This window comes from Dryas octopetala, chromosome 5, assembly GCF_963921425.1.
Source record: "Dryas octopetala chromosome 5, drDryOcto1.1, whole genome shotgun sequence".
In the NCBI taxonomy this organism is placed as follows: Eukaryota; Viridiplantae; Streptophyta; class Magnoliopsida; order Rosales; family Rosaceae; genus Dryas; species Dryas octopetala.
In genome coordinates, this window is record NC_141370.1 from 984,343 (window position 1) to 999,786 (window position 15,444).

The window sequence follows — 15,444 nt, forward strand, 5'->3', positions numbered from 1 at the left end:
CAAAAATTCAAAAATACACTTAAAACGCTAATTCGGCCTAGTAAATGGCCTTATTTTCCCGAAATCCGCCTTACATCACCGCCTTTGGCTCCGTCACCCCGTCCTACGCGCGACCCCTTCGCCTCCAGGATGAAACAGAGAAACACGCGACAGCTTGGAAGCGAGAACGCAAAAGGGATAGGGGTGCGCTAATTCAGCCTACTAAACGGCCTTATTTGCCCTAAATCCGCCTTACATCATCACCGCATGTGGCTTCGTCGCCCGTCCAAATCGCACCCCCGCCGCCTCGAGGAAGAAAGAAAGAAAAAAAGAAGAAGAAAGAAACAGGCGACAAACGCAAAAAGGATAGGGGTGCAACACGAGGACTTCCCAGGAGGTCACCCATCCTAGTACTACTCTCGCCCAAGCACGCTTAACTGCGGAGTTCTGATGGGATCCGGTGCATTAGTGCTGGTATGATCGCACCCGTAAGTTCATGCGTCGTCACCGTATATATAAATGTTTCCGCTATGCCGCGAGAGAGAAACATATAGATGGCCCGATTCTGCAATAACGCGTGCGCAAGATGGAGCGCCGCGACTTCGACCGATGCCCGGAAAATTAAAGCGATAAATAAAAGTTACGTAACCGCCCAAAAATTCAAAAATACACTTAAAACGCTAATTCGGCCTAGTAAATGGCCTTATTTTCCCGAAATCCGCCTTACATCACCGCCTTTGGCTCCGTCACCCCGTCCTACGCGCGACCCCTTCGCCTCCAGGATGAAACAGAGAAACACGCGACAGCTTGGAAGCGAGAACGCAAAAGGGATAGGGGTGCGCTAATTCAGCCTACTAAACGGCCTTATTTGCCCTAAATCCGCCTTACATCATCACCGCATGTGGCTTCGTCGCCCGTCCAAATCGCACCCCCGCCGCCTCGAGGAAGAAAGAAAGAAAAAAAGAAGAAGAAAGAAACAGGCGACAAACGCAAAAAGGATAGGGGTGCAACACGAGGACTTCCCAGGAGGTCACCCATCCTAGTACTACTCTCGCCCAAGCACGCTTAACTGCGGAGTTCTGATGGGATCCGGTGCATTAGTGCTGGTATGATCGCACCCGTAAGTTCATGCGTCGTCACCGTATATATAAATGTTTCCGCTATGCCGCGAGAGAGAAACATATAGATGGCCCGATTCTGCAATAACGCGTGCGCAAGATGGAGCGCCGCGACTTCGACCGATGCCCGGAAAATTAAAGCGATAAATAAAAGTTACGTAACCGCCCAAAAATTCAAAAATACACTTAAAACGCTAATTCGGCCTAGTAAATGGCCTTATTTTCCCGAAATCCGCCTTACATCACCGCCTTTGGCTCCGTCACCCCGTCCTACGCGCGACCCCTTCGCCTCCAGGATGAAACAGAGAAACACGCGACAGCTTGGAAGCGAGAACGCAAAAGGGATAGGGGTGCGCTAATTCAGCCTACTAAACGGCCTTATTTGCCCTAAATCCGCCTTACATCATCACCGCATGTGGCTTCGTCGCCCGTCCAAATCGCACCCCCGCCGCCTCGAGGAAGAAAGAAAGAAAAAAAGAAGAAGAAAGAAACAGGCGACAAACGCAAAAAGGATAGGGGTGCAACACGAGGACTTCCCAGGAGGTCACCCATCCTAGTACTACTCTCGCCCAAGCACGCTTAACTGCGGAGTTCTGATGGGATCCGGTGCATTAGTGCTGGTATGATCGCACCCGTAAGTTCATGCGTCGTCACCGTATATATAAATGTTTCCGCTATGCCGCGAGAGAGAAACATATAGATGGCCCGATTCTGCAATAACGCGTGCGCAAGATGGAGCGCCGCGACTTCGACCGATGCCCGGAAAATTAAAGCGATAAATAAAAGTTACGTAACCGCCCAAAAATTCAAAAATACACTTAAAACGCTAATTCGGCCTAGTAAATGGCCTTATTTTCCCGAAATCCGCCTTACATCACCGCCTTTGGCTCCGTCACCCCGTCCTACGCGCGACCCCTTCGCCTCCAGGATGAAACAGAGAAACACGCGACAGCTTGGAAGCGAGAACGCAAAAGGGATAGGGGTGCGCTAATTCAGCCTACTAAACGGCCTTATTTGCCCTAAATCCGCCTTACATCATCACCGCATGTGGCTTCGTCGCCCGTCCAAATCGCACCCCCGCCGCCTCGAGGAAGAAAGAAAGAAAAAAAGAAGAAGAAAGAAACAGGCGACAAACGCAAAAAGGATAGGGGTGCAACACGAGGACTTCCCAGGAGGTCACCCATCCTAGTACTACTCTCGCCCAAGCACGCTTAACTGCGGAGTTCTGATGGGATCCGGTGCATTAGTGCTGGTATGATCGCACCCGTAAGTTCATGCGTCGTCACCGTATATATAAATGTTTCCGCTATGCCGCGAGAGAGAAACATATAGATGGCCCGATTCTGCAATAACGCGTGCGCAAGATGGAGCGCCGCGACTTCGACCGATGCCCGGAAAATTAAAGCGATAAATAAAAGTTACGTAACCGCCCAAAAATTCAAAAATACACTTAAAACGCTAATTCGGCCTAGTAAATGGCCTTATTTTCCCGAAATCCGCCTTACATCACCGCCTTTGGCTCCGTCACCCCGTCCTACGCGCGACCCCTTCGCCTCCAGGATGAAACAGAGAAACACGCGACAGCTTGGAAGCGAGAACGCAAAAGGGATAGGGGTGCGCTAATTCAGCCTACTAAACGGCCTTATTTGCCCTAAATCCGCCTTACATCATCACCGCATGTGGCTTCGTCGCCCGTCCAAATCGCACCCCCGCCGCCTCGAGGAAGAAAGAAAGAAAAAAAGAAGAAGAAAGAAACAGGCGACAAACGCAAAAAGGATAGGGGTGCAACACGAGGACTTCCCAGGAGGTCACCCATCCTAGTACTACTCTCGCCCAAGCACGCTTAACTGCGGAGTTCTGATGGGATCCGGTGCATTAGTGCTGGTATGATCGCACCCGTAAGTTCATGCGTCGTCACCGTATATATAAATGTTTCCGCTATGCCGCGAGAGAGAAACATATAGATGGCCCGATTCTGCAATAACGCGTGCGCAAGATGGAGCGCCGCGACTTCGACCGATGCCCGGAAAATTAAAGCGATAAATAAAAGTTACGTAACCGCCCAAAAATTCAAAAATACACTTAAAACGCTAATTCGGCCTAGTAAATGGCCTTATTTTCCCGAAATCCGCCTTACATCACCGCCTTTGGCTCCGTCACCCCGTCCTACGCGCGACCCCTTCGCCTCCAGGATGAAACAGAGAAACACGCGACAGCTTGGAAGCGAGAACGCAAAAGGGATAGGGGTGCGCTAATTCAGCCTACTAAACGGCCTTATTTGCCCTAAATCCGCCTTACATCATCACCGCATGTGGCTTCGTCGCCCGTCCAAATCGCACCCCCGCCGCCTCGAGGAAGAAAGAAAGAAAAAAAGAAGAAGAAAGAAACAGGCGACAAACGCAAAAAGGATAGGGGTGCAACACGAGGACTTCCCAGGAGGTCACCCATCCTAGTACTACTCTCGCCCAAGCACGCTTAACTGCGGAGTTCTGATGGGATCCGGTGCATTAGTGCTGGTATGATCGCACCCGTAAGTTCATGCGTCGTCACCGTATATATAAATGTTTCCGCTATGCCGCGAGAGAGAAACATATAGATGGCCCGATTCTGCAATAACGCGTGCGCAAGATGGAGCGCCGCGACTTCGACCGATGCCCGGAAAATTAAAGCGATAAATAAAAGTTACGTAACCGCCCAAAAATTCAAAAATACACTTAAAACGCTAATTCGGCCTAGTAAATGGCCTTATTTTCCCGAAATCCGCCTTACATCACCGCCTTTGGCTCCGTCACCCCGTCCTACGCGCGACCCCTTCGCCTCCAGGATGAAACAGAGAAACACGCGACAGCTTGGAAGCGAGAACGCAAAAGGGATAGGGGTGCGCTAATTCAGCCTACTAAACGGCCTTATTTGCCCTAAATCCGCCTTACATCATCACCGCATGTGGCTTCGTCGCCCGTCCAAATCGCACCCCCGCCGCCTCGAGGAAGAAAGAAAGAAAAAAAGAAGAAGAAAGAAACAGGCGACAAACGCAAAAAGGATAGGGGTGCAACACGAGGACTTCCCAGGAGGTCACCCATCCTAGTACTACTCTCGCCCAAGCACGCTTAACTGCGGAGTTCTGATGGGATCCGGTGCATTAGTGCTGGTATGATCGCACCCGTAAGTTCATGCGTCGTCACCGTATATATAAATGTTTCCGCTATGCCGCGAGAGAGAAACATATAGATGGCCCGATTCTGCAATAACGCGTGCGCAAGATGGAGCGCCGCGACTTCGACCGATGCCCGGAAAATTAAAGCGATAAATAAAAGTTACGTAACCGCCCAAAAATTCAAAAATACACTTAAAACGCTAATTCGGCCTAGTAAATGGCCTTATTTTCCCGAAATCCGCCTTACATCACCGCCTTTGGCTCCGTCACCCCGTCCTACGCGCGACCCCTTCGCCTCCAGGATGAAACAGAGAAACACGCGACAGCTTGGAAGCGAGAACGCAAAAGGGATAGGGGTGCGCTAATTCAGCCTACTAAACGGCCTTATTTGCCCTAAATCCGCCTTACATCATCACCGCATGTGGCTTCGTCGCCCGTCCAAATCGCACCCCCGCCGCCTCGAGGAAGAAAGAAAGAAAAAAAGAAGAAGAAAGAAACAGGCGACAAACGCAAAAAGGATAGGGGTGCAACACGAGGACTTCCCAGGAGGTCACCCATCCTAGTACTACTCTCGCCCAAGCACGCTTAACTGCGGAGTTCTGATGGGATCCGGTGCATTAGTGCTGGTATGATCGCACCCGTAAGTTCATGCGTCGTCACCGTATATATAAATGTTTCCGCTATGCCGCGAGAGAGAAACATATAGATGGCCCGATTCTGCAATAACGCGTGCGCAAGATGGAGCGCCGCGACTTCGACCGATGCCCGGAAAATTAAAGCGATAAATAAAAGTTACGTAACCGCCCAAAAATTCAAAAATACACTTAAAACGCTAATTCGGCCTAGTAAATGGCCTTATTTTCCCGAAATCCGCCTTACATCACCGCCTTTGGCTCCGTCACCCCGTCCTACGCGCGACCCCTTCGCCTCCAGGATGAAACAGAGAAACACGCGACAGCTTGGAAGCGAGAACGCAAAAGGGATAGGGGTGCGCTAATTCAGCCTACTAAACGGCCTTATTTGCCCTAAATCCGCCTTACATCATCACCGCATGTGGCTTCGTCGCCCGTCCAAATCGCACCCCCGCCGCCTCGAGGAAGAAAGAAAGAAAAAAAGAAGAAGAAAGAAACAGGCGACAAACGCAAAAAGGATAGGGGTGCAACACGAGGACTTCCCAGGAGGTCACCCATCCTAGTACTACTCTCGCCCAAGCACGCTTAACTGCGGAGTTCTGATGGGATCCGGTGCATTAGTGCTGGTATGATCGCACCCGTAAGTTCATGCGTCGTCACCGTATATATAAATGTTTCCGCTATGCCGCGAGAGAGAAACATATAGATGGCCCGATTCTGCAATAACGCGTGCGCAAGATGGAGCGCCGCGACTTCGACCGATGCCCGGAAAATTAAAGCGATAAATAAAAGTTACGTAACCGCCCAAAAATTCAAAAATACACTTAAAACGCTAATTCGGCCTAGTAAATGGCCTTATTTTCCCGAAATCCGCCTTACATCACCGCCTTTGGCTCCGTCACCCCGTCCTACGCGCGACCCCTTCGCCTCCAGGATGAAACAGAGAAACACGCGACAGCTTGGAAGCGAGAACGCAAAAGGGATAGGGGTGCGCTAATTCAGCCTACTAAACGGCCTTATTTGCCCTAAATCCGCCTTACATCATCACCGCATGTGGCTTCGTCGCCCGTCCAAATCGCACCCCCGCCGCCTCGAGGAAGAAAGAAAGAAAAAAAGAAGAAGAAAGAAACAGGCGACAAACGCAAAAAGGATAGGGGTGCAACACGAGGACTTCCCAGGAGGTCACCCATCCTAGTACTACTCTCGCCCAAGCACGCTTAACTGCGGAGTTCTGATGGGATCCGGTGCATTAGTGCTGGTATGATCGCACCCGTAAGTTCATGCGTCGTCACCGTATATATAAATGTTTCCGCTATGCCGCGAGAGAGAAACATATAGATGGCCCGATTCTGCAATAACGCGTGCGCAAGATGGAGCGCCGCGACTTCGACCGATGCCCGGAAAATTAAAGCGATAAATAAAAGTTACGTAACCGCCCAAAAATTCAAAAATACACTTAAAACGCTAATTCGGCCTAGTAAATGGCCTTATTTTCCCGAAATCCGCCTTACATCACCGCCTTTGGCTCCGTCACCCCGTCCTACGCGCGACCCCTTCGCCTCCAGGATGAAACAGAGAAACACGCGACAGCTTGGAAGCGAGAACGCAAAAGGGATAGGGGTGCGCTAATTCAGCCTACTAAACGGCCTTATTTGCCCTAAATCCGCCTTACATCATCACCGCATGTGGCTTCGTCGCCCGTCCAAATCGCACCCCCGCCGCCTCGAGGAAGAAAGAAAGAAAAAAAGAAGAAGAAAGAAACAGGCGACAAACGCAAAAAGGATAGGGGTGCAACACGAGGACTTCCCAGGAGGTCACCCATCCTAGTACTACTCTCGCCCAAGCACGCTTAACTGCGGAGTTCTGATGGGATCCGGTGCATTAGTGCTGGTATGATCGCACCCGTAAGTTCATGCGTCGTCACCGTATATATAAATGTTTCCGCTATGCCGCGAGAGAGAAACATATAGATGGCCCGATTCTGCAATAACGCGTGCGCAAGATGGAGCGCCGCGACTTCGACCGATGCCCGGAAAATTAAAGCGATAAATAAAAGTTACGTAACCGCCCAAAAATTCAAAAATACACTTAAAACGCTAATTCGGCCTAGTAAATGGCCTTATTTTCCCGAAATCCGCCTTACATCACCGCCTTTGGCTCCGTCACCCCGTCCTACGCGCGACCCCTTCGCCTCCAGGATGAAACAGAGAAACACGCGACAGCTTGGAAGCGAGAACGCAAAAGGGATAGGGGTGCGCTAATTCAGCCTACTAAACGGCCTTATTTGCCCTAAATCCGCCTTACATCATCACCGCATGTGGCTTCGTCGCCCGTCCAAATCGCACCCCCGCCGCCTCGAGGAAGAAAGAAAGAAAAAAAGAAGAAGAAAGAAACAGGCGACAAACGCAAAAAGGATAGGGGTGCAACACGAGGACTTCCCAGGAGGTCACCCATCCTAGTACTACTCTCGCCCAAGCACGCTTAACTGCGGAGTTCTGATGGGATCCGGTGCATTAGTGCTGGTATGATCGCACCCGTAAGTTCATGCGTCGTCACCGTATATATAAATGTTTCCGCTATGCCGCGAGAGAGAAACATATAGATGGCCCGATTCTGCAATAACGCGTGCGCAAGATGGAGCGCCGCGACTTCGACCGATGCCCGGAAAATTAAAGCGATAAATAAAAGTTACGTAACCGCCCAAAAATTCAAAAATACACTTAAAACGCTAATTCGGCCTAGTAAATGGCCTTATTTTCCCGAAATCCGCCTTACATCACCGCCTTTGGCTCCGTCACCCCGTCCTACGCGCGACCCCTTCGCCTCCAGGATGAAACAGAGAAACACGCGACAGCTTGGAAGCGAGAACGCAAAAGGGATAGGGGTGCGCTAATTCAGCCTACTAAACGGCCTTATTTGCCCTAAATCCGCCTTACATCATCACCGCATGTGGCTTCGTCGCCCGTCCAAATCGCACCCCCGCCGCCTCGAGGAAGAAAGAAAGAAAAAAAGAAGAAGAAAGAAACAGGCGACAAACGCAAAAAGGATAGGGGTGCAACACGAGGACTTCCCAGGAGGTCACCCATCCTAGTACTACTCTCGCCCAAGCACGCTTAACTGCGGAGTTCTGATGGGATCCGGTGCATTAGTGCTGGTATGATCGCACCCGTAAGTTCATGCGTCGTCACCGTATATATAAATGTTTCCGCTATGCCGCGAGAGAGAAACATATAGATGGCCCGATTCTGCAATAACGCGTGCGCAAGATGGAGCGCCGCGACTTCGACCGATGCCCGGAAAATTAAAGCGATAAATAAAAGTTACGTAACCGCCCAAAAATTCAAAAATACACTTAAAACGCTAATTCGGCCTAGTAAATGGCCTTATTTTCCCGAAATCCGCCTTACATCACCGCCTTTGGCTCCGTCACCCCGTCCTACGCGCGACCCCTTCGCCTCCAGGATGAAACAGAGAAACACGCGACAGCTTGGAAGCGAGAACGCAAAAGGGATAGGGGTGCGCTAATTCAGCCTACTAAACGGCCTTATTTGCCCTAAATCCGCCTTACATCATCACCGCATGTGGCTTCGTCGCCCGTCCAAATCGCACCCCCGCCGCCTCGAGGAAGAAAGAAAGAAAAAAAGAAGAAGAAAGAAACAGGCGACAAACGCAAAAAGGATAGGGGTGCAACACGAGGACTTCCCAGGAGGTCACCCATCCTAGTACTACTCTCGCCCAAGCACGCTTAACTGCGGAGTTCTGATGGGATCCGGTGCATTAGTGCTGGTATGATCGCACCCGTAAGTTCATGCGTCGTCACCGTATATATAAATGTTTCCGCTATGCCGCGAGAGAGAAACATATAGATGGCCCGATTCTGCAATAACGCGTGCGCAAGATGGAGCGCCGCGACTTCGACCGATGCCCGGAAAATTAAAGCGATAAATAAAAGTTACGTAACCGCCCAAAAATTCAAAAATACACTTAAAACGCTAATTCGGCCTAGTAAATGGCCTTATTTTCCCGAAATCCGCCTTACATCACCGCCTTTGGCTCCGTCACCCCGTCCTACGCGCGACCCCTTCGCCTCCAGGATGAAACAGAGAAACACGCGACAGCTTGGAAGCGAGAACGCAAAAGGGATAGGGGTGCGCTAATTCAGCCTACTAAACGGCCTTATTTGCCCTAAATCCGCCTTACATCATCACCGCATGTGGCTTCGTCGCCCGTCCAAATCGCACCCCCGCCGCCTCGAGGAAGAAAGAAAGAAAAAAAGAAGAAGAAAGAAACAGGCGACAAACGCAAAAAGGATAGGGGTGCAACACGAGGACTTCCCAGGAGGTCACCCATCCTAGTACTACTCTCGCCCAAGCACGCTTAACTGCGGAGTTCTGATGGGATCCGGTGCATTAGTGCTGGTATGATCGCACCCGTAAGTTCATGCGTCGTCACCGTATATATAAATGTTTCCGCTATGCCGCGAGAGAGAAACATATAGATGGCCCGATTCTGCAATAACGCGTGCGCAAGATGGAGCGCCGCGACTTCGACCGATGCCCGGAAAATTAAAGCGATAAATAAAAGTTACGTAACCGCCCAAAAATTCAAAAATACACTTAAAACGCTAATTCGGCCTAGTAAATGGCCTTATTTTCCCGAAATCCGCCTTACATCACCGCCTTTGGCTCCGTCACCCCGTCCTACGCGCGACCCCTTCGCCTCCAGGATGAAACAGAGAAACACGCGACAGCTTGGAAGCGAGAACGCAAAAGGGATAGGGGTGCGCTAATTCAGCCTACTAAACGGCCTTATTTGCCCTAAATCCGCCTTACATCATCACCGCATGTGGCTTCGTCGCCCGTCCAAATCGCACCCCCGCCGCCTCGAGGAAGAAAGAAAGAAAAAAAGAAGAAGAAAGAAACAGGCGACAAACGCAAAAAGGATAGGGGTGCAACACGAGGACTTCCCAGGAGGTCACCCATCCTAGTACTACTCTCGCCCAAGCACGCTTAACTGCGGAGTTCTGATGGGATCCGGTGCATTAGTGCTGGTATGATCGCACCCGTAAGTTCATGCGTCGTCACCGTATATATAAATGTTTCCGCTATGCCGCGAGAGAGAAACATATAGATGGCCCGATTCTGCAATAACGCGTGCGCAAGATGGAGCGCCGCGACTTCGACCGATGCCCGGAAAATTAAAGCGATAAATAAAAGTTACGTAACCGCCCAAAAATTCAAAAATACACTTAAAACGCTAATTCGGCCTAGTAAATGGCCTTATTTTCCCGAAATCCGCCTTACATCACCGCCTTTGGCTCCGTCACCCCGTCCTACGCGCGACCCCTTCGCCTCCAGGATGAAACAGAGAAACACGCGACAGCTTGGAAGCGAGAACGCAAAAGGGATAGGGGTGCGCTAATTCAGCCTACTAAACGGCCTTATTTGCCCTAAATCCGCCTTACATCATCACCGCATGTGGCTTCGTCGCCCGTCCAAATCGCACCCCCGCCGCCTCGAGGAAGAAAGAAAGAAAAAAAGAAGAAGAAAGAAACAGGCGACAAACGCAAAAAGGATAGGGGTGCAACACGAGGACTTCCCAGGAGGTCACCCATCCTAGTACTACTCTCGCCCAAGCACGCTTAACTGCGGAGTTCTGATGGGATCCGGTGCATTAGTGCTGGTATGATCGCACCCGTAAGTTCATGCGTCGTCACCGTATATATAAATGTTTCCGCTATGCCGCGAGAGAGAAACATATAGATGGCCCGATTCTGCAATAACGCGTGCGCAAGATGGAGCGCCGCGACTTCGACCGATGCCCGGAAAATTAAAGCGATAAATAAAAGTTACGTAACCGCCCAAAAATTCAAAAATACACTTAAAACGCTAATTCGGCCTAGTAAATGGCCTTATTTTCCCGAAATCCGCCTTACATCACCGCCTTTGGCTCCGTCACCCCGTCCTACGCGCGACCCCTTCGCCTCCAGGATGAAACAGAGAAACACGCGACAGCTTGGAAGCGAGAACGCAAAAGGGATAGGGGTGCGCTAATTCAGCCTACTAAACGGCCTTATTTGCCCTAAATCCGCCTTACATCATCACCGCATGTGGCTTCGTCGCCCGTCCAAATCGCACCCCCGCCGCCTCGAGGAAGAAAGAAAGAAAAAAAGAAGAAGAAAGAAACAGGCGACAAACGCAAAAAGGATAGGGGTGCAACACGAGGACTTCCCAGGAGGTCACCCATCCTAGTACTACTCTCGCCCAAGCACGCTTAACTGCGGAGTTCTGATGGGATCCGGTGCATTAGTGCTGGTATGATCGCACCCGTAAGTTCATGCGTCGTCACCGTATATATAAATGTTTCCGCTATGCCGCGAGAGAGAAACATATAGATGGCCCGATTCTGCAATAACGCGTGCGCAAGATGGAGCGCCGCGACTTCGACCGATGCCCGGAAAATTAAAGCGATAAATAAAAGTTACGTAACCGCCCAAAAATTCAAAAATACACTTAAAACGCTAATTCGGCCTAGTAAATGGCCTTATTTTCCCGAAATCCGCCTTACATCACCGCCTTTGGCTCCGTCACCCCGTCCTACGCGCGACCCCTTCGCCTCCAGGATGAAACAGAGAAACACGCGACAGCTTGGAAGCGAGAACGCAAAAGGGATAGGGGTGCGCTAATTCAGCCTACTAAACGGCCTTATTTGCCCTAAATCCGCCTTACATCATCACCGCATGTGGCTTCGTCGCCCGTCCAAATCGCACCCCCGCCGCCTCGAGGAAGAAAGAAAGAAAAAAAGAAGAAGAAAGAAACAGGCGACAAACGCAAAAAGGATAGGGGTGCAACACGAGGACTTCCCAGGAGGTCACCCATCCTAGTACTACTCTCGCCCAAGCACGCTTAACTGCGGAGTTCTGATGGGATCCGGTGCATTAGTGCTGGTATGATCGCACCCGTAAGTTCATGCGTCGTCACCGTATATATAAATGTTTCCGCTATGCCGCGAGAGAGAAACATATAGATGGCCCGATTCTGCAATAACGCGTGCGCAAGATGGAGCGCCGCGACTTCGACCGATGCCCGGAAAATTAAAGCGATAAATAAAAGTTACGTAACCGCCCAAAAATTCAAAAATACACTTAAAACGCTAATTCGGCCTAGTAAATGGCCTTATTTTCCCGAAATCCGCCTTACATCACCGCCTTTGGCTCCGTCACCCCGTCCTACGCGCGACCCCTTCGCCTCCAGGATGAAACAGAGAAACACGCGACAGCTTGGAAGCGAGAACGCAAAAGGGATAGGGGTGCGCTAATTCAGCCTACTAAACGGCCTTATTTGCCCTAAATCCGCCTTACATCATCACCGCATGTGGCTTCGTCGCCCGTCCAAATCGCACCCCCGCCGCCTCGAGGAAGAAAGAAAGAAAAAAAGAAGAAGAAAGAAACAGGCGACAAACGCAAAAAGGATAGGGGTGCAACACGAGGACTTCCCAGGAGGTCACCCATCCTAGTACTACTCTCGCCCAAGCACGCTTAACTGCGGAGTTCTGATGGGATCCGGTGCATTAGTGCTGGTATGATCGCACCCGTAAGTTCATGCGTCGTCACCGTATATATAAATGTTTCCGCTATGCCGCGAGAGAGAAACATATAGATGGCCCGATTCTGCAATAACGCGTGCGCAAGATGGAGCGCCGCGACTTCGACCGATGCCCGGAAAATTAAAGCGATAAATAAAAGTTACGTAACCGCCCAAAAATTCAAAAATACACTTAAAACGCTAATTCGGCCTAGTAAATGGCCTTATTTTCCCGAAATCCGCCTTACATCACCGCCTTTGGCTCCGTCACCCCGTCCTACGCGCGACCCCTTCGCCTCCAGGATGAAACAGAGAAACACGCGACAGCTTGGAAGCGAGAACGCAAAAGGGATAGGGGTGCGCTAATTCAGCCTACTAAACGGCCTTATTTGCCCTAAATTCGCCTTACATCATCACCGCATGTGGCTTCGTCGCCCGTCCAAATCGCACCCCCGCCGCCTCGAGGAAGAAAGAAAGAAAAAAAGAAGAAGAAAGAAACAGGCGACAAACGCAAAAAGGATAGGGGTGCAACACGAGGACTTCCCAGGAGGTCACCCATCCTAGTACTACTCTCGCCCAAGCACGCTTAACTGCGGAGTTCTGATGGGATCCGGTGCATTAGTGCTGGTATGATCGCACCCGTAAGTTCATGCGTCGTCACCGTATATATAAATGTTTCCGCTATGCCGCGAGAGAGAAACATATAGATGGCCCGATTCTGCAATAACGCGTGCGCAAGATGGAGCGCCGCGACTTCGACCGATGCCCGGAAAATTAAAGCGATAAATAAAAGTTACGTAACCGCCCAAAAATTCAAAAATACACTTAAAACGCTAATTCGGCCTAGTAAATGGCCTTATTTTCCCGAAATCCGCCTTACATCACCGCCTTTGGCAGTGACTTGGATTCGTCTTGTCGTTCCCTTTCCAAAGAGTTATGGTGTGCAAAAATCGGACACCGGGTGCCTAATTTCCTTATTTTTGTTGAACAAATTGAAATAAATAATTTAGGGCAATGTGGGCTGGTTTAGTATGTAATATTTGTTTTATAACACCAGGTTTTGCATTCATATTAGAGGCGGTGCTTCTAATCTTTTGGCGGGTTTGTGAAGGAAGTGGCGGATCATCCTGTATAAAGTGATCATACCCGCGATATTGAAAAAGGGTGGTATCTTCCTGGCAACGTTGCTGAAGACTTCCAGCCACCAAGATTCTTCTCTTTCCAAGTTTAGAGCCGGTGACCCCGTTGAAGATCACTACTACAATAAATCTAATAGACAACACACATTAATTTTGGAGTTACCCTACTCGATCTACTTCCTTTTCATCCATGTAACCACAATTTCTTTCACATCCTAGTTTATTTTTACTGAACTTTGCCACCTATTAATTTCATGGTTTTGTAACTTTCTTGTTCTAATTAGTACTACTTCATATGTGAAGCAAATATGTTGATTTAGGATTCATTTATTCTCCTTTCTTTGTTCTTTTCTTTTTAAGTTTTTATATTTTGTTTTCTCAAAAGCATATGTACATTACGGACCTGAAATTTCTTTAGTGGAGGTTAAGAATGATCAAATTGATGGGCACTGTATGCTCTTTGAACTTTACAGGAAATCAGACATCTATCAATGTATACTTGTGAATAAAAGTTGTGCATCAAACAATTTTTCGCTAACACTGGTTTTATTTTTTTAATGGTCTTTGGGTTAATACTTTAGACTTCGTAGCCAATATGTACTTGAGTGAAATTTTTGTATCTTACATTAGCTGAAAGGTTTGGGTATCGATGGATGGTTGGGATGACAAATGGATATTTTCACTTATCATGATTTGCAATAAATTGGACTGGAGATGTATAATTTTATAACTCGATATGCAAGAGAACCACTCAAAATTAACTTGTTTATTGGTAGGTAAATTGATAGATCTTGCAGATATGGTTAAATGACTTCTGCAAAACTAGAACTTAAAATTTTTTATTTTTGTCTCAGTATTTTTACTTAGAACTTTTTTTTAGCTTGATCTATTAGTTTCAATCAATCCACTCTGCTTTCTTTTTTTCTTTTTAATTCTTTTCTGGTTTATTAAAACATAAGGTTGAGGAAGCCACTTCTATCATCAAAGTTCTAAATCAGGTTCCCTAGTATTTTCATACTTCATATTATGAAAGGAAAAAGAATCCTATTGAATTTTTTTTATAGTAAATTTAAAATAATAGATGTAATTATCAGCTGGGGACTCCAAAACATTCAGTATCTTCTTGTTTAGATTAGTTGTTCTCCTTATGAATGCTACCTGAGATTCTTACATTTATTATGGTAATCATGCAGGTATGAGTAGATCTTATCTCCAAATTATGTGAAACAAAGTAAGGAGGGAATGATAACAAAATCTTCTATAATGGGGCTTTGGAAGATCACACAATGAGTTGAAGGAACAAGTACTTTTTATAGTTTTTGTAACAAGTACTTTTTATAGTTATCAAGCTACTTAATTACTTATAATTTTTTGGGTTGTTAATTGGCAAGGGATGTGTGAATGGGTTTGCTATCATGACTTTGTAAACTCTAATTTGAATTTAATGAATTCATGGATCTTTTTGAGTTATCAATATTTGTGGATTTCTTTGTATGCAACAAAGCATGGATTTAGTGGAATTTAATTCCAATTGGATATGCAAGCGGGGAATTTATAGGAATTTAATTGGATGCAAATAGTGATATTAAAATGTGAATCAAACAAACAATAGTTTTTAATTTAAAAAAATTGTGTTAATCAAACATAGACAACGGTTTTAGAAAAAAAAATTATTTGTCATACGCATATCTTAACATCACATATAGTTAGAAAAAGTCGTGGACAATATCATTACACAACGGTTTTATGTTATAAAAGGATGTGTATATGCAATTAAAATAACATGTTTTAATTAAACCTCTTGTTGGAAATTTGAATACACAATGGGTTTAGATAATC

General features: G+C 47.9%; 21 non-coding genes across 21 annotated transcripts; all 21 read right to left on the bottom strand.

Annotated features, from left to right (window-relative positions):
* Positions 1-348: 348 nt before the first annotated feature.
* On the bottom strand, positions 349-467 carry LOC147283468 (5S ribosomal RNA). Its single transcript, XR_015122759.1, has one exon. It is a non-coding gene; the product is annotated as a 5S ribosomal RNA (ribosomal RNA).
* Positions 468-980: 513 nt separating this feature from the next.
* Positions 981-1,099, bottom strand: LOC147283469 (5S ribosomal RNA). The gene has a single exon (XR_015122760.1). It is a non-coding gene; the product is annotated as a 5S ribosomal RNA (ribosomal RNA).
* Positions 1,100-1,612: 513 nt separating this feature from the next.
* Positions 1,613-1,731, bottom strand: LOC147283470 (5S ribosomal RNA). Its single transcript, XR_015122761.1, has one exon. It is a non-coding gene; the product is annotated as a 5S ribosomal RNA (ribosomal RNA).
* A 513-nt stretch (positions 1,732-2,244) lies between these two features.
* Positions 2,245-2,363, bottom strand: LOC147283471 (5S ribosomal RNA). The gene has a single exon (XR_015122762.1). It is a non-coding gene; the product is annotated as a 5S ribosomal RNA (ribosomal RNA).
* Positions 2,364-2,876: 513 nt separating this feature from the next.
* On the bottom strand, positions 2,877-2,995 carry LOC147283472 (5S ribosomal RNA). The gene has a single exon (XR_015122763.1). It is a non-coding gene; the product is annotated as a 5S ribosomal RNA (ribosomal RNA).
* Positions 2,996-3,508: 513 nt separating this feature from the next.
* Positions 3,509-3,627, bottom strand: LOC147283473 (5S ribosomal RNA). Its single transcript, XR_015122765.1, has one exon. It is a non-coding gene; the product is annotated as a 5S ribosomal RNA (ribosomal RNA).
* Positions 3,628-4,140: 513 nt separating this feature from the next.
* LOC147283474 (5S ribosomal RNA) lies at positions 4,141-4,259 on the bottom strand. The gene has a single exon (XR_015122766.1). It is a non-coding gene; the product is annotated as a 5S ribosomal RNA (ribosomal RNA).
* Positions 4,260-4,772: 513 nt separating this feature from the next.
* LOC147283475 (5S ribosomal RNA) lies at positions 4,773-4,891 on the bottom strand. Its single transcript, XR_015122767.1, has one exon. It is a non-coding gene; the product is annotated as a 5S ribosomal RNA (ribosomal RNA).
* A 513-nt stretch (positions 4,892-5,404) lies between these two features.
* Positions 5,405-5,523, bottom strand: LOC147283476 (5S ribosomal RNA). Its single transcript, XR_015122768.1, has one exon. It is a non-coding gene; the product is annotated as a 5S ribosomal RNA (ribosomal RNA).
* A 513-nt stretch (positions 5,524-6,036) lies between these two features.
* On the bottom strand, positions 6,037-6,155 carry LOC147283477 (5S ribosomal RNA). Its single transcript, XR_015122769.1, has one exon. It is a non-coding gene; the product is annotated as a 5S ribosomal RNA (ribosomal RNA).
* Positions 6,156-6,668: 513 nt separating this feature from the next.
* Positions 6,669-6,787, bottom strand: LOC147283478 (5S ribosomal RNA). Its single transcript, XR_015122545.1, has one exon. It is a non-coding gene; the product is annotated as a 5S ribosomal RNA (ribosomal RNA).
* A 513-nt stretch (positions 6,788-7,300) lies between these two features.
* On the bottom strand, positions 7,301-7,419 carry LOC147283479 (5S ribosomal RNA). Its single transcript, XR_015122546.1, has one exon. It is a non-coding gene; the product is annotated as a 5S ribosomal RNA (ribosomal RNA).
* Positions 7,420-7,932: 513 nt separating this feature from the next.
* On the bottom strand, positions 7,933-8,051 carry LOC147283480 (5S ribosomal RNA). Its single transcript, XR_015122547.1, has one exon. It is a non-coding gene; the product is annotated as a 5S ribosomal RNA (ribosomal RNA).
* Positions 8,052-8,564: 513 nt separating this feature from the next.
* Positions 8,565-8,683, bottom strand: LOC147283481 (5S ribosomal RNA). The gene has a single exon (XR_015122548.1). It is a non-coding gene; the product is annotated as a 5S ribosomal RNA (ribosomal RNA).
* A 513-nt stretch (positions 8,684-9,196) lies between these two features.
* LOC147283482 (5S ribosomal RNA) lies at positions 9,197-9,315 on the bottom strand. The gene has a single exon (XR_015122549.1). It is a non-coding gene; the product is annotated as a 5S ribosomal RNA (ribosomal RNA).
* Positions 9,316-9,828: 513 nt separating this feature from the next.
* Positions 9,829-9,947, bottom strand: LOC147283483 (5S ribosomal RNA). The gene has a single exon (XR_015122551.1). It is a non-coding gene; the product is annotated as a 5S ribosomal RNA (ribosomal RNA).
* A 513-nt stretch (positions 9,948-10,460) lies between these two features.
* Positions 10,461-10,579, bottom strand: LOC147283484 (5S ribosomal RNA). The gene has a single exon (XR_015122552.1). It is a non-coding gene; the product is annotated as a 5S ribosomal RNA (ribosomal RNA).
* Positions 10,580-11,092: 513 nt separating this feature from the next.
* Positions 11,093-11,211, bottom strand: LOC147283485 (5S ribosomal RNA). The gene has a single exon (XR_015122553.1). It is a non-coding gene; the product is annotated as a 5S ribosomal RNA (ribosomal RNA).
* Positions 11,212-11,724: 513 nt separating this feature from the next.
* On the bottom strand, positions 11,725-11,843 carry LOC147283486 (5S ribosomal RNA). Its single transcript, XR_015122554.1, has one exon. It is a non-coding gene; the product is annotated as a 5S ribosomal RNA (ribosomal RNA).
* A 513-nt stretch (positions 11,844-12,356) lies between these two features.
* On the bottom strand, positions 12,357-12,475 carry LOC147283487 (5S ribosomal RNA). Its single transcript, XR_015122555.1, has one exon. It is a non-coding gene; the product is annotated as a 5S ribosomal RNA (ribosomal RNA).
* Positions 12,476-12,988: 513 nt separating this feature from the next.
* On the bottom strand, positions 12,989-13,107 carry LOC147283488 (5S ribosomal RNA). Its single transcript, XR_015122556.1, has one exon. It is a non-coding gene; the product is annotated as a 5S ribosomal RNA (ribosomal RNA).
* Positions 13,108-15,444: the final 2,337 nt, after the last annotated feature.